Source organism: Canis lupus, chromosome 11 (assembly GCF_048164855.1).
Source record: "Canis lupus baileyi chromosome 11, mCanLup2.hap1, whole genome shotgun sequence".
In the NCBI taxonomy this organism is placed as follows: domain Eukaryota; kingdom Metazoa; phylum Chordata; class Mammalia; order Carnivora; family Canidae; genus Canis; species Canis lupus.
Window position 1 is genome coordinate 51,754,471 of NC_132848.1, and position 12,131 is coordinate 51,766,601.

The following is a 12,131-nucleotide window of genomic DNA, read 5'->3' on the forward strand; positions in this document are numbered from 1 at the left end:
GTTGTCGCAGAGCCTGCTAGTTGTCCCTCAACATCCATTCTGCCCTTCTTCCTCAGTAATCGAACCCCCGAATTTTAGTAGGGTACGTAGCTGCCTAGACAAAAGCCCGTGTTTCCCAGGCTCCATGGGCTCAGGGGTAGTCAAGTTCTAGCCAATGGGAGTATAAGCAGAGCAGCGTTTATGACTTTGGGGACATATTCATATTCATTTTTCTGACCTCCTTTCCTATTTCCTGCCAACTGGAATGTGAACACAATGTCTGGAGCTCGAGCAACCATTTTAGCCCTTAAAGGCGGATACCACGTCTAAGGATGCCGCAGCATCATGAGGAAATTACCTCGAGAACCTGATGGTCCTGTCAGCTGGGCCACCATCCCTGAGCGCTTAACTGCCACAGTCACACTTCGTGTGTCTGAGACAGTGATCAGTTTCCATCTAGGTTAAGCCGTTGCTGTTCTGAGTGTCGTACTGCTTTCACCAAACCCAATCCTGCCTGTTACCAACACAACCATCAAGCATGTGCTTATTGAGCACTTACTTTGTGCCAAGCACGAGACGAGTGGGAATTTTTTAAAGGTGGTTTTCCACTTAGTCTTCACAGCGACCTTAAAGCTGGGTGCTAATCCTAATTAATTAACTTGAGCATCAGTTCCCAAATGAGTTTCATTCACTCCACATCGTTTGTTGGTTGCTACTACACACCGGGCCAGGCACTGAGGATTCAGCAGTGAGTAAGAAAACTCCCTGTCTTCCAAACACTGCCGGTCTAGTGGGGGAAACAAGTAAATGGAAATAACAGTACAACGTGATGGTAATAATATTGTATCATCATTTTAAGATGCCATCAATTGCAGGATACGCTGTTTTTTATGTACCATCAAGAAAAATAATACTGCCATGAAACTGAGACATGATGTCTTAATAACAGTCCCATGTGACGCATGAACCAGTCACACCAACTTCTCATTACTTTGAAATTTTTTATTATCTATTCCAAGGGATTTCACAATCTCTCTGGGCTCCAGTTGCCTTGCTTCCTATGTGACAGGCCCCATCTTCTACACATCTCAGTAATAAAATACAGCCCAGCTTTAACCATTGGTAGCTTCCTTTCTTCTCCCACAAAGCACTTGCTTTGTGGTTGTTGCCTTGGAGGGAACATAGACTATGGTTAGTCTTCTGATGATGAATATTTGATTCATTAATATCAAATTTATGCCCTGCCACTGTGTTCTGTATCTTTCGTCATGCCCAAGAAAGCACAAAACTCTACCGAAGAGCCACGGCCAAGTTTATGCTCCTGCACTCAGTGACACCGACGTGGGACTGCCACCTGAGAAGCCCTGATCATAAGACCCTTGACTGTAAGCACAGCTGGGTCTCAGAGATGTGAAGATGTGAGGAAAAAAAAAAAAGTATGTCTTCCAGAGCCTGGAGGAGAGCAGAATGAGGAATGATGGCTCAGTGTGCGTGGGGCTTCCTTCCAGAGTGATGAAAATGTTCCAGCACTAGATAATGTTGATGGTTGCACACACTGTGGATGCATTAGACGCCACTGGATTGTACCCTTGAAAATGATTAAAACAGTAAATTTTATATTATGTGAATTTCACCATGATTTTTTAAAAGTATGTCTTAGATTTGATCAAAACTGTTTCAAGCCCTGTTCTAAGTACGTGACGTCCCGAATCCAGTGTGGTCCCAACAACAGCCCTCTCCCATAGCTAAGAACGATCACTACCATCTGTTGATCATGGACCCGTCAATGACTCAGTAAGGGCTTTATGGGCCCCGATCCACTCACCCCTCATAACAGCCCCATCCTTCGGTCTCTTCTGCCTTAACACTCGTTCTGGAAATACAAATGTGTTCTCATACGACTGTAGTGCAAGTTTCACTTTTGCTCACGTGTGATTTCGTCCATGAGAAACAGCAGGTCTGGGGCCGGCAAACCACAGCCCTCCGGCCAGCGGCCTGTTTCTGTACATGAAGTGTCACTGGACACGAGGACACCTGTTCATTTATGTCTGGCCTGTGGCTGCTTTCACACGACAACAGCAGAGTCGGATTGTTGTTACAGAGACTGCACTGCTCTGCAAAGCTGAAAGCATTATAACTTTTTAAGAAGAAGTTTGCTGGGCACCTGGGTGGCTCAGTGATTGAGCGTCTGCCTTCAGCTCAAGTCGTGATCCTGGGGTCCTGGGACCAGGTCTTGCATCGGGATCCCCGCAGGGAGCCTGCTTCTCCCTCTGCCTGTGTCTCTCTGCCTCTCTCTCTGTGTTAAAAGAAAAAAAAAAAGAAAAAATTTGCTGAGCCCTGTGTTATGTGAACCCAGAAAACTGCACCCCGCTGAACCGAGCTGTGCAGACAAAACACGCCCACTGTCCTGGAAGAGAGACGGTCAGCGACCAGTTATGATGCAGCACGAGAGAAGGGATTGCTGTGCACAGAGTCAGCGGGAGGGCTCATAGGGTCGAGAAGGCCTTGCCCAGCGTGCAGAACCACCCCGAATGCTGGGGTCTACAGCTAGGCAAGGGGACAGAGGCCCAGAGGCAGGGTGAGCCCCCATTTCTTTCCCCTTGGGCCCATCTGGGGCTGCATTTCCCTGTGGCTCTTTCCCTGATTCAGGAACATCAGCCATCACTCCTGGGTCCTGGGACACAATTCAACCCACAAGAGACCCTCTCTGGTTCTGTTCTGTGGGATATATCCATGCATCCCTTCTCCCAGAAGACTCGGGAACTTCAGGCTGATCTCAGCACAGCAGCCTGTCCTTCGGTTCGTCCTCTGAGCAGCTGGCCAACCATCTCTAGCTCTCTGGGTCTCTCAAGTGAGAGTCAAGCTCCAGCCCATCTCCCCATAGTGTAGGGATCCCATACTCCTTTCCCTGAGAAGCCCTGACGAACCCCCTCTCGGGCCTGATGCAAGAGGCAGGCACCTCCCACTCCTCTTCCTCACAGAGGACAAACCTGGCACTCAATAACAAGACCCTTTCCCCAGGGCTGTAAGATTTGTAAAACAAGTTTTAAAATGTTTCCTTATAAAATGTGCCCTTTGCTTCCAGTGACCCTGGGAACCCATACCTATCATCTTAAGATCTCAGTGGAAACTTCCACCCTGTTACATTGCCTCCTCAGGCCTGAGGAACTGGAGACCAAACAGCCCTTCACAGATGGCCTCCCTGACTGCCCAGTCGGAGAGAGGTCTCCAGGACAATCAGGCCTCCCTGGGCTTGGCCCCCAACAAAATCCTGCCTGTTCTGAGGACGTGTCTACTGTTAGTAGTGGGGAAGGAAGCCCGATGGGCCTGGTGTATTGCCACTTCCTTGATCTGTGTGACACAGCTTTTGAGCTAAGCTGCATTTCCATCATAAAGTGGGGATAAAAAGTAATAATAGCACAGTCCCAATTTTCCAGAGTCATTGTCAGAATTAAATGTGCTGAATATAATCCATGTGGATCCAGTGACTTCGTTCAGCTCCTGGACAACAAGTCTTAAACTGAAGGCTCCTGGACAACCCAGGGCTTCTGGGAAGGGAATGTATGGGGGTCTTGTCCTCAGAGGGTTGACCATCTCCTTGGGCAGAGAATATGCACATAGCTGAAAACAGAAATAACAAGCCATGTCAGGTGAAGCCACAGGGAAGATTCGCATGTTGGCCATGAGCCCAAATCAGAGGCACAGTATGACTCAGTAGAAGAAAAATCATCCTGATTTGGGACCACCTCTAAGAGGAGGAGGGCTCGGGGTAAGGCCCCAACAGTAAGATTGGACTGGGGATGGGTGGTGGGAGGGGGAAGACAAGTGAAATTTCTCCCGGTGGTCTTCCTGAGAAGGAGCCTGGACAAGTGTGCAGGGTGAACAGAATTACACCTTTGCCCCCACGTGTTTATGTATTTAGATTCACAAACCAGAAGGCAAAGTGATGCAGGGGCTGATGGTCGTCTGAGCAACCTTGGCGGCTCATTCAAATCACCTGAGCAGCTTTAAGAACTACTGAGGCCCTGGTCCTCCCCTGAGAGACCCCCATATGCTTGCTTTGGGGTTTGATCTGGGCATTGGGATCTTGAAAACACCCAGGGGATTCCAATGTGTAGCCAGGTTTCAGGACCACTGCTAGCCTCTCAAACTTCAATGGGAGCAGTCTGGCTTCTGTTTAAAAAACAAAAAACAAAACAAAATAAAACAAAACAAAACAAAAATAGTGCTAAAAGAGAAAGCAACTTTATTTTTAAATGCCAAAATGCCAGGGTGGTGGTGTCACATTTCCACACTACCTTTGCCTGCCTCCAGCCACTGCCCCCACATTCTTCCAGCTGTTTCAATAAACTCAAACTTCTGCTCAAAACGCTTCTTTCCCCTTCTGGAAAATTCTATTCCCAGGAAACTCCCTCCCAACTGTGGAGGCATCTTGTTCTTAGTGCTTTGCTATGCTTGTCAAAGCGCTCTGATCCTCCAACATCGTGCAGTTATGCTCAAATGTCATCGAATTGCAAAGAATTTTCCAGAAGGGCCAGAGGAGCCCTTCTGAAGGAAGCCACTGCAGCAGTGGAGGCCAAGTGGAAAGTGTGGGAGCCAGGATCCCCCAGCCCAAGTTCTGACATGACCACTAACTGGCTGCCCCTCTGAGCCTGAGCTTTCACATCTGTGAAATGGGGGAGGCCTGCGTGACCCCAGATTCCTCCTCACCCTGGCTCTCCGAGACTTCAGAAGCAGCTCCAGGCTGAACGCGGCGGGGTCTGAGTGCGGCTCACCTCCAGGCTCTGCTTCCTGGGGCCTCCGCCAAGCCCTGGGCCTCTTGCCCAGCGAGCAGCGGGCACAAGGGGCCTTCACAGAGTCTCTGCGTGGTTCTCCTGGGGAGCAGGGGCGGGGAGGCAGGGAGCCTTGCAGACCTAACACAAGGCCTCGTCTGTGTCCAGGCTGAGGGAGGAGTGGACTGAGCCGCCCATGGGGACGCTACCTTGCCTCTGGATTTTTCCGTGGCCTTTTTCAGAGCCTTTCATTTGATCATCAAATAACCCCTCAGCAGTGGAGACCGATGAGGACAATTAGCTCCATTTCACATTGAGGGTGCTGAGGGTGCTGAGGGTGCTGAGGGTGCTGAGGGTGCTGAGGAGCTGAGGTGCGGCGAGGCCAAGAAGAGCGGAGGATGCCGTGTGTCAGAGTAGGCAAGGGCGTCGGCTGCTCTGACATTTACATCGTCTTCTTAAAAAAAAAAAAAAAAAAGGCATACTTCATGAATTTGCGTGTCATCCTCGCACAGGAGCCATCCTAACTCTGCATCTTTCCAATTTTAGTTTGTGTGTGGCCAAAGCAAGCGCACCATTTAGACTTTCTAACCCTCAATTTTCTCACCTAAAAAAGTAAATACTCTTAACTGCTCTGGTAGGTCTGCCTACGCTTTGTGGTGAGGGAGGCTCAGGGTCCCTTTGGTCATGGGGTGGGACCCAGCAGTCAAGTCAGTGCAAAGGCAGGGCCCTGAGAGATCCATGAGAGGCCAAGTGGTGTTCTAGAACTTTCCATATTTTGTCTCCTACCATCTTCACAACAGCCCTGTCTGTCAGGTGCTCTTGGCCCCATTTTGCAGAGGGAGAATGGGAGGCTAAGAGTCCACACTCAGGGGCCAGACCCAGTTCTGGGTCCTGTTCTTCCATGACCCTGTGCTGCCTGTTGGATGGGGGTGTAGCTCAAGAGGCAAGTTCCGATTCTGTTATCCCTTCCGTCCAGACAGATAGACAGACAGACGGCCTGCAGGACGTGGTCAGGCTCAGCCCCAAGTGCCAACACAGGCAAAGAAACCAGGAAAGGAAACTGCTAAATTTGAGAAAGTTATTCTTTGAAATTATCCTCTGCCTCAGACCAGAGGGAGTCTTTAAAGAAAAATTTTATAGGGATTAAAGAGTTCCATATTTTTTAATAACCTAGGAAAACTAGAAGAGAGACTTAAACATTCATCAAATCTCCAGAGGGAGAATGTCTTTCATTAAACTTGGAAATCACTGATAAAAATCACAAAGGAGAGATTAGCCCGTTTGACTACAGAAAAATGTAAATGTTCTGCATTTAAAAAAAAAAATGACTGAAAAGGGACAAGTGGAGAGAAATATCAGCAGCAAACAGTAAAGATAAAAGGTTACTATCTGTTTTTATGTATTTGTACTCTGGCTCCTTCCTAAACAGTTATGAGGAGGACGTATTACATAAAGGGCTCATATAAACTGAAAATTTAAAACCAAAGAGCCTTATAGATAACAAGGCAGGGGGTATGAAGAAACCATTTACAGAAAGCAAATTGTGACCAGTAAACCAATGTACAGAAAAACGTCCAACCTAACTAACTTAACTAACCACCAAAGGAACACAAATGTCAAATAGACCGGTTGGCACCCAGTGTGCGTATGAGTGTGATCACAATTACACCCCACCATTCTGGAGGAAAATCATAAATATCATAGGGACCGGAGAACTACAAAAATAGTTGTCCTCTTCGACAGAGTAATCTTACCCCTGTGGATTTTTGCCGAAGATTCTGAAATGGGGAAAGTGTGAGGTGGGCAAAGACGCTCACTGAAACATTAAGAAACAAATTAAAGGGGCACCTGGTGGCTCAGTGGTTGAGCGTCTTCCTTTGGCTCAGGGTGTGATCCCAGGGTCCTGGGATCTAGTCTTGCACTGGGCTCCCCATGGGGAGCCTGCTTCTCCCTCTGCCTGTGTCTCTGCCTCTCTCTCTCTCTGTGTCTCTCATGAATAAATAAATAAAATCTTAAAGAAAAAAAAAAGAAAAGAAATAAGCTAAAAACTGAAAATGGCCTAAATGTCCTAAAGCAGAGAAATGGTTAACTGAAGTTTGCCCCACCCATTCAATGAAATCCAACTGCAGCTTTTATAAAAGAAGTTCACCGAGACTTACGGTGAATAAAAATGCCTACAACAAAATGTTAAGTTTAAAAAGCTGGTAAAATATCTTAGACAGCAACATATGGCTGTAGTGATAGCTTGTTCTAAGCTTTATATGAATAGCAGGGAAATTGAAATTTATCTGAAACTTTGTTAAAATTTATCTGTCAAAAACTACTTCCTTGCCTTATCGTTCTTAGTATTAAACTGTTCTCATTTTTAACTAAAAATAAATAAGTAAATAAATAAATAACTGGTAAAAATAAATAAGATAAAAAGCAGGCTAAATACTTGGAATATTCATAATATATAATTCATATTCTGAATATAGCTATGTGAAAAAAATACACCCATGCCAATATGAGAAAGGCACATCTGTCCCCAACATGTGCAGACCCCAGGGCAGGGGTACAGACAGAGATCACATACCAAATGCCTAAGTACCAAAGAAATAATTACTTATGAAATGGTTATGAAGTTAATTTAATAACTACTAATTTGCAGTAATATAAATTGAATGGAATTATGAAATATTTAAATTACTTATTTATTAAATACCAAATTTCTAATTTTAGCTAACAAATTGTCACCTAAAATGTCAAATATCCTCTTACTTTGTGATAAGCTAAGATGCATATATCATCCCTAGAAGAACCACTAAGAAAATAACACAGTTTAAAACCAACAAAGAAATTAACGTGATAGCTATTTAACACAAAAGAAGCCAATAAAGGAAAAACAGGAACAAAACAGACATGAGACGCATCAAAAAGACAGATGTAAATCCAATCATATCAGTAATTACTATTATGGACTGAATGCTTGTGTCCCCCCAAATCCACATGTTGAAGCCCTATTTGCCCCCACCCCCCAACATAATGGTATTTGGAGGTGGCGCCTTTGGGAGGCAATTAAGTTTAGATGAGGTCATGAGGGTGGGGCCCCCATGATGGGATTAGTGTCTTCATAAGAAGAGAGAAACCAGATCACTCTTTCTGCCATGTGAGAAGAGAGAGAAAAGGCAACTATCTACCAGCCAGGAAGAGGAACTGAATCTGCCAGCACTTGGATCTTGGATTTCCAGCCTCCAGAATGGTGAGAAATAATTGTTGTTTAAGCCACCCGGACTATGGTGTTTCGTTATAGCAGCCCAAGCTACAAAGACAATTACATCAAATTATAGTGGCTCTATTCATAATAGCACAAAACTAGAAATAACTCAAATGACTGTCAACTAGTAAATAGATACACAATGGAATACTAGTCAGCAATTAAAAAGAAACAAGCTCCTGACACATGCTGTATCACATATAAACCTCATAAATATTAGGCTAAGAAATTAAAGACTACATATCATATGATTCCATTTATAGGATGTGTCCCAAGCAGGCACATCCAGAGTGGCTGGCTGGGGCTGACAGTGAAACAGGAGTGGCCTGCAAGTGGCCACAAAAGTTCTTTGAGGGATGATGGAAATGTTCTAACACTAGATTACAATGATGGTTATGGTGATGCACAACTCTGTAAGTTTACTAAAAAATCATTGAATCGCAGCATTAGGGTGAAATTCATGGTACACAAATTATACTTCAATAAAGCAGTTTCTTTTAATATGCTAAAATTTTAAAAATTTGTGCTGCAAATGGTACCATCAAGAAAGTGAAAAGACACCCACTGCATGAAATAAAATATTTGCAAATCATCTATCTGGTAAATGACCTGTATCCAGAATATATAAACAACACTTATAATTCAATGAAAAGATAATCCAATATAAAAATGAGCAAGAGAGAAAAACAGACATTTCTCCAATGAAGATCTACAAATGGCCAAGGAACACGTGAAAGGATGTTCAGTACAGCTCTGAAGAGGACAAACATTGCCGCCCTCCTGGAGCAGGTGGGAGGAAAGCGTGCAAACAAATAAATATGTTACAGAAAGCGTGCGTGTCTGTCTCCTTGAGGATGGAGACAGGCCTGGCTGCTTCTCCTTCTAAGGCTTTGTCTGCCTTAGACAGGGAGGCACCTGTAGATCATGAATAGACTCAGTGTTTTGATGGATCACTCCTCGAAGAAATCCGCCCAAATCACGCTGGAGATTTGGCTTCGTAAGGAGCATTCCTGCCGTAGGAGGGCAGGGACTTTTAGTTATACCCATTCGTGCATTCGCTCATTCATTCACTCAACAGACTGTTTGAGCCTCTTGCATTAGTTAAATCATCTTGTCTGCCAATAATAGAAATCTAATTTAAACTGGCTTCAGCATAAAAGGGAATTGTTGGCTAAAGTAACTAAAAAAGGGCAAGGGTGGCTTGCTTGATCCAGGTGTGCAAACAGCACCATCAAGAACTTCCCTCTCAGACCAGCCTTCCTCTGGTTGGCTCCATTCTTGAGGGAGTGCTCCCTTAGTGGAGGCAAATGGCTGCTCATAGCCCCAGAATCTCATGCTCCAGTTCAACACCCCAAGGACAGTGAGGTTTTCCTCCCCAGCCCTGACTCCCTCTTCTAAGGCTCCATCTGGCCTTTTCCTCCCAAAGTCCTGCTGGGTTCCTACTGGATTGATGAGTCCTGACTTAGCCTTGACTCATGACTGGGGTGGGGGTGAGCCCTGTTCAAAGCTCAAGGGTTAAGAGCAGGTGAAGGGGTGGCTCCCAGAGGAAAACTGAAGTGCTAGAGCAGAAGCAGAAGAACAGATCCCACATAAACAAATTAAAATAATGAGTGTCCCTACATCCTTTGGCACCAGGCCCATCAGTCACTGTCTTATCTTACGTATGTGATGCATATAGAATATGGCAGAGAAAATACTGGGGAAATTCAGAAGGTGGGGGGTCTCATTAGTTGGTCCTTTCCATAGAGGGAATCAAGGACCAACTAATGAGAAAGTAGGCTTCATAGCAGCCCCCTTTTCATGGAACCACTCCCCACGCTCAGCCATGTGAGGCAAAGGGAGCCACTACCTTCAAAGGTCCTGCCTCCCTGCCAAGGTTGTCCACCCTCCTGGACAACTGGCCCCAGCTCTGCATTCCGGCCTGCAGGAAGGGGGGAATCGAGGAAGTGTAGGGCAAGCAAATTCCTTTTAAAGAAGTAACAGAAGTTGCACGCATCCCTCTCATTCCATTCTATCAGTAAAAATGTCATCATGCTTAGCTGCAAAATAGTCTCTAGTTAGCTGGACTCGTGCCGTTACTAAAAGTTCCATTCCTAAAAAGAAAAAAGGGGGAGTGGATGGCTCATGGGGGATCTGCCACATACCCCTGAGAGCCACCAGAGTCTCCCTCCAGGGCCTGACTCCATATTTGGGGGGTTGGAGGCTCTCCTACCTGGGGACTGTACAAGGCAAACCACCCCAAAATCTGGTGGCTCAAGACTGCAGCCACTTTCTTGGCTCACAATTTTGTAGGTCAGCAGTTTGGATGGACTCAGTTGGTGGTTCTTCCACTGGTCTTGCCTGGGCTCACGCATGCAGCCATAGTCACCTGGTAGTTGACTAGGGCTGGATGGTCTAGCACGTTCCCGCTCCCACATCCAACAGTCAGCAAGTGGAAGGCTGACCTACCTCACTTCTCCGTGTGGCCTCTGCAGCAGCCAACCCAGGCCCATCCACTTTCTGGTCTCTGCCTTCCAACCACGGCCAAAGAGAGGGCAATCCTCACGTGCAAGTGGGTTTCCAGCCTCTGCTTGCATTTGCTAAGGTCTCATTGGCCAAAATAAGTCATGTTGCCAAGCTTGGATTCAAGGGAGGAGAGACAACATCACCTCTTGATGGGAAGAGCAGTAAGGTGACATCGCTAAGGCAATGTCTTCACTAAGAGTCTTTGGAGGTGACCTTGGGCTCCAGCCATAGAACAAGGAATGTCTTTCTTTCTTTGCTCAGGCTCCCGTGGCCCCCCAAAAAAGGCTCTCCAACGCCTCAGGGAATAGGTTCTTCTTTTTTCTGCAGAGCACTGTGTCTGAAGAGCTACCAGGAGCCAAAGCAGTCCCTGGAAGCAAGAGCTCTCTCCCTGTCTCCGGTGAGCTGCGAGGTGTCCCCAGGGCACCCCTCTCCTCTCTGGGCCTGCTCCATCTTCCTCTCCGTGGGCCACTTTGCTGCTCTTTGCCTACAGCAGCAGCTCCCTCTCAGTCTCTGCTCACCCTGGGAATCAACTCCCAGCACCCTTCCCCCTCTGACCCCACCACTAGCTGGCTCGGGCTCCCCGTCTCCCCATCCCAGAAAGCATCCCTCCCACTGGCCGGCTCAGACCTGTGGGCCACCGCACTGCGGGCGACAGGCCAGCCTGCAGATTGGAGCTAAGCCTGTGTCTGGAGCTCAGATGCCCACATCTCATCCAGCCACCTGGAAAGGTGAGGGGGGACAGGGAGGGAGCACTCTGGTGGGGACACAGTTTCCCCCACCAAAGGTATGTCCATGTCCTGGTCCTTGGAACCTGTGAATGGGCACTTATGTGGAAAAAAAGGACTCTGCAGGTGTCCCTGAGGACCTGGAGATGAAATCATCTGGATCATTCAGGTGGGCCCTGAATCCAATAGTGGGTGTCCTTACAAGAAACACGTGAAGGAGGAGCCAGACACAGAGGAAAGCCATGTGAAGACGGAGGCAGAGACTGGAACTATGCAGCCACAAGCTGAGGATCGCTGGAAGCCACTGGAAGCCACTGGAAGGCAGAGGACAGGAGGAAGGATTCTCCCCCAGAGCCTCTGGAGAGAGTTGTGGCCCTGACAACACCTTAATTTCAGACTTCTAGCCTCCAAAACTGTGAGAGAATAAATTTCTGTTATTTTAGGTCACCAAGTTGGTGGTAATTCGTTACAGCAGCTCGAGGAAATGAAAACAGGCTCATTGCTCCAAACACAGCCACCTGGGAGCAGAACCGAGCGAGCGAGCGTCAGGCGATCCCGAGAAGGCCGCGCAGCCATCAGGCCGACGTCCTTCCCTGCCGGTGAGCACACCCTCCGCGCTTTCCCTCCAGGGCCTGAGAGGTGCGGGGCAAGACCGCCTGTACCCCCAACGCTTTTGGGAGGTCTCAGGAGTAAAAGGAGGGAGCAAGGTGGAACAGTGGTTCAAGAGAGGGTCACAGGACCCTGGGAAGTGTCGTCGTGTCTGGTTGTCTGCGTCTGAGGGAGCAGAGCCCTGGCCTTTCACAGGCTGGGGGGAAGGACCCGGACCCGGGGATGGAGAGGAGGCAGGAAGGGTCCCATCCTTCATGCCAAGCACACCAGACTTCTGCTCCCACA

General features: G+C 47.3%; 1 long non-coding RNA gene and 1 other non-coding gene across 5 annotated transcripts in view; both read right to left on the minus strand.

The window, feature by feature from the left end:
- Nucleotides 1-960: 960 nt before the first annotated feature.
- LOC140600188 (uncharacterized) overlaps nucleotides 961-12,131 on the minus strand; it is a 38,428-nt gene continuing 27,257 nt past the window's right edge. Inside the window, exons 4-7 of one of the 4 annotated variants that reach the window (XR_012003385.1) lie at nucleotides 4,961-5,205; nucleotides 4,690-4,853; nucleotides 1,805-2,275; nucleotides 961-1,567 (exon numbers count right to left, since the gene is read on the minus strand). This is a non-coding gene — a long non-coding RNA (uncharacterized lncRNA). Of the gene's footprint in view, nucleotides 1,568-1,804; nucleotides 2,276-4,689; nucleotides 5,206-12,131 lie in introns of all 4 variants that reach the window. The other 3 variants (XR_012003382.1, XR_012003381.1, XR_012003383.1) reach the window with 3 other exon arrangements.
- On the minus strand, nucleotides 5,219-5,323 carry LOC140600579 (U6 spliceosomal RNA). Its single transcript, XR_012003776.1, has one exon. It is a non-coding gene; the product is annotated as a U6 spliceosomal RNA (small nuclear RNA).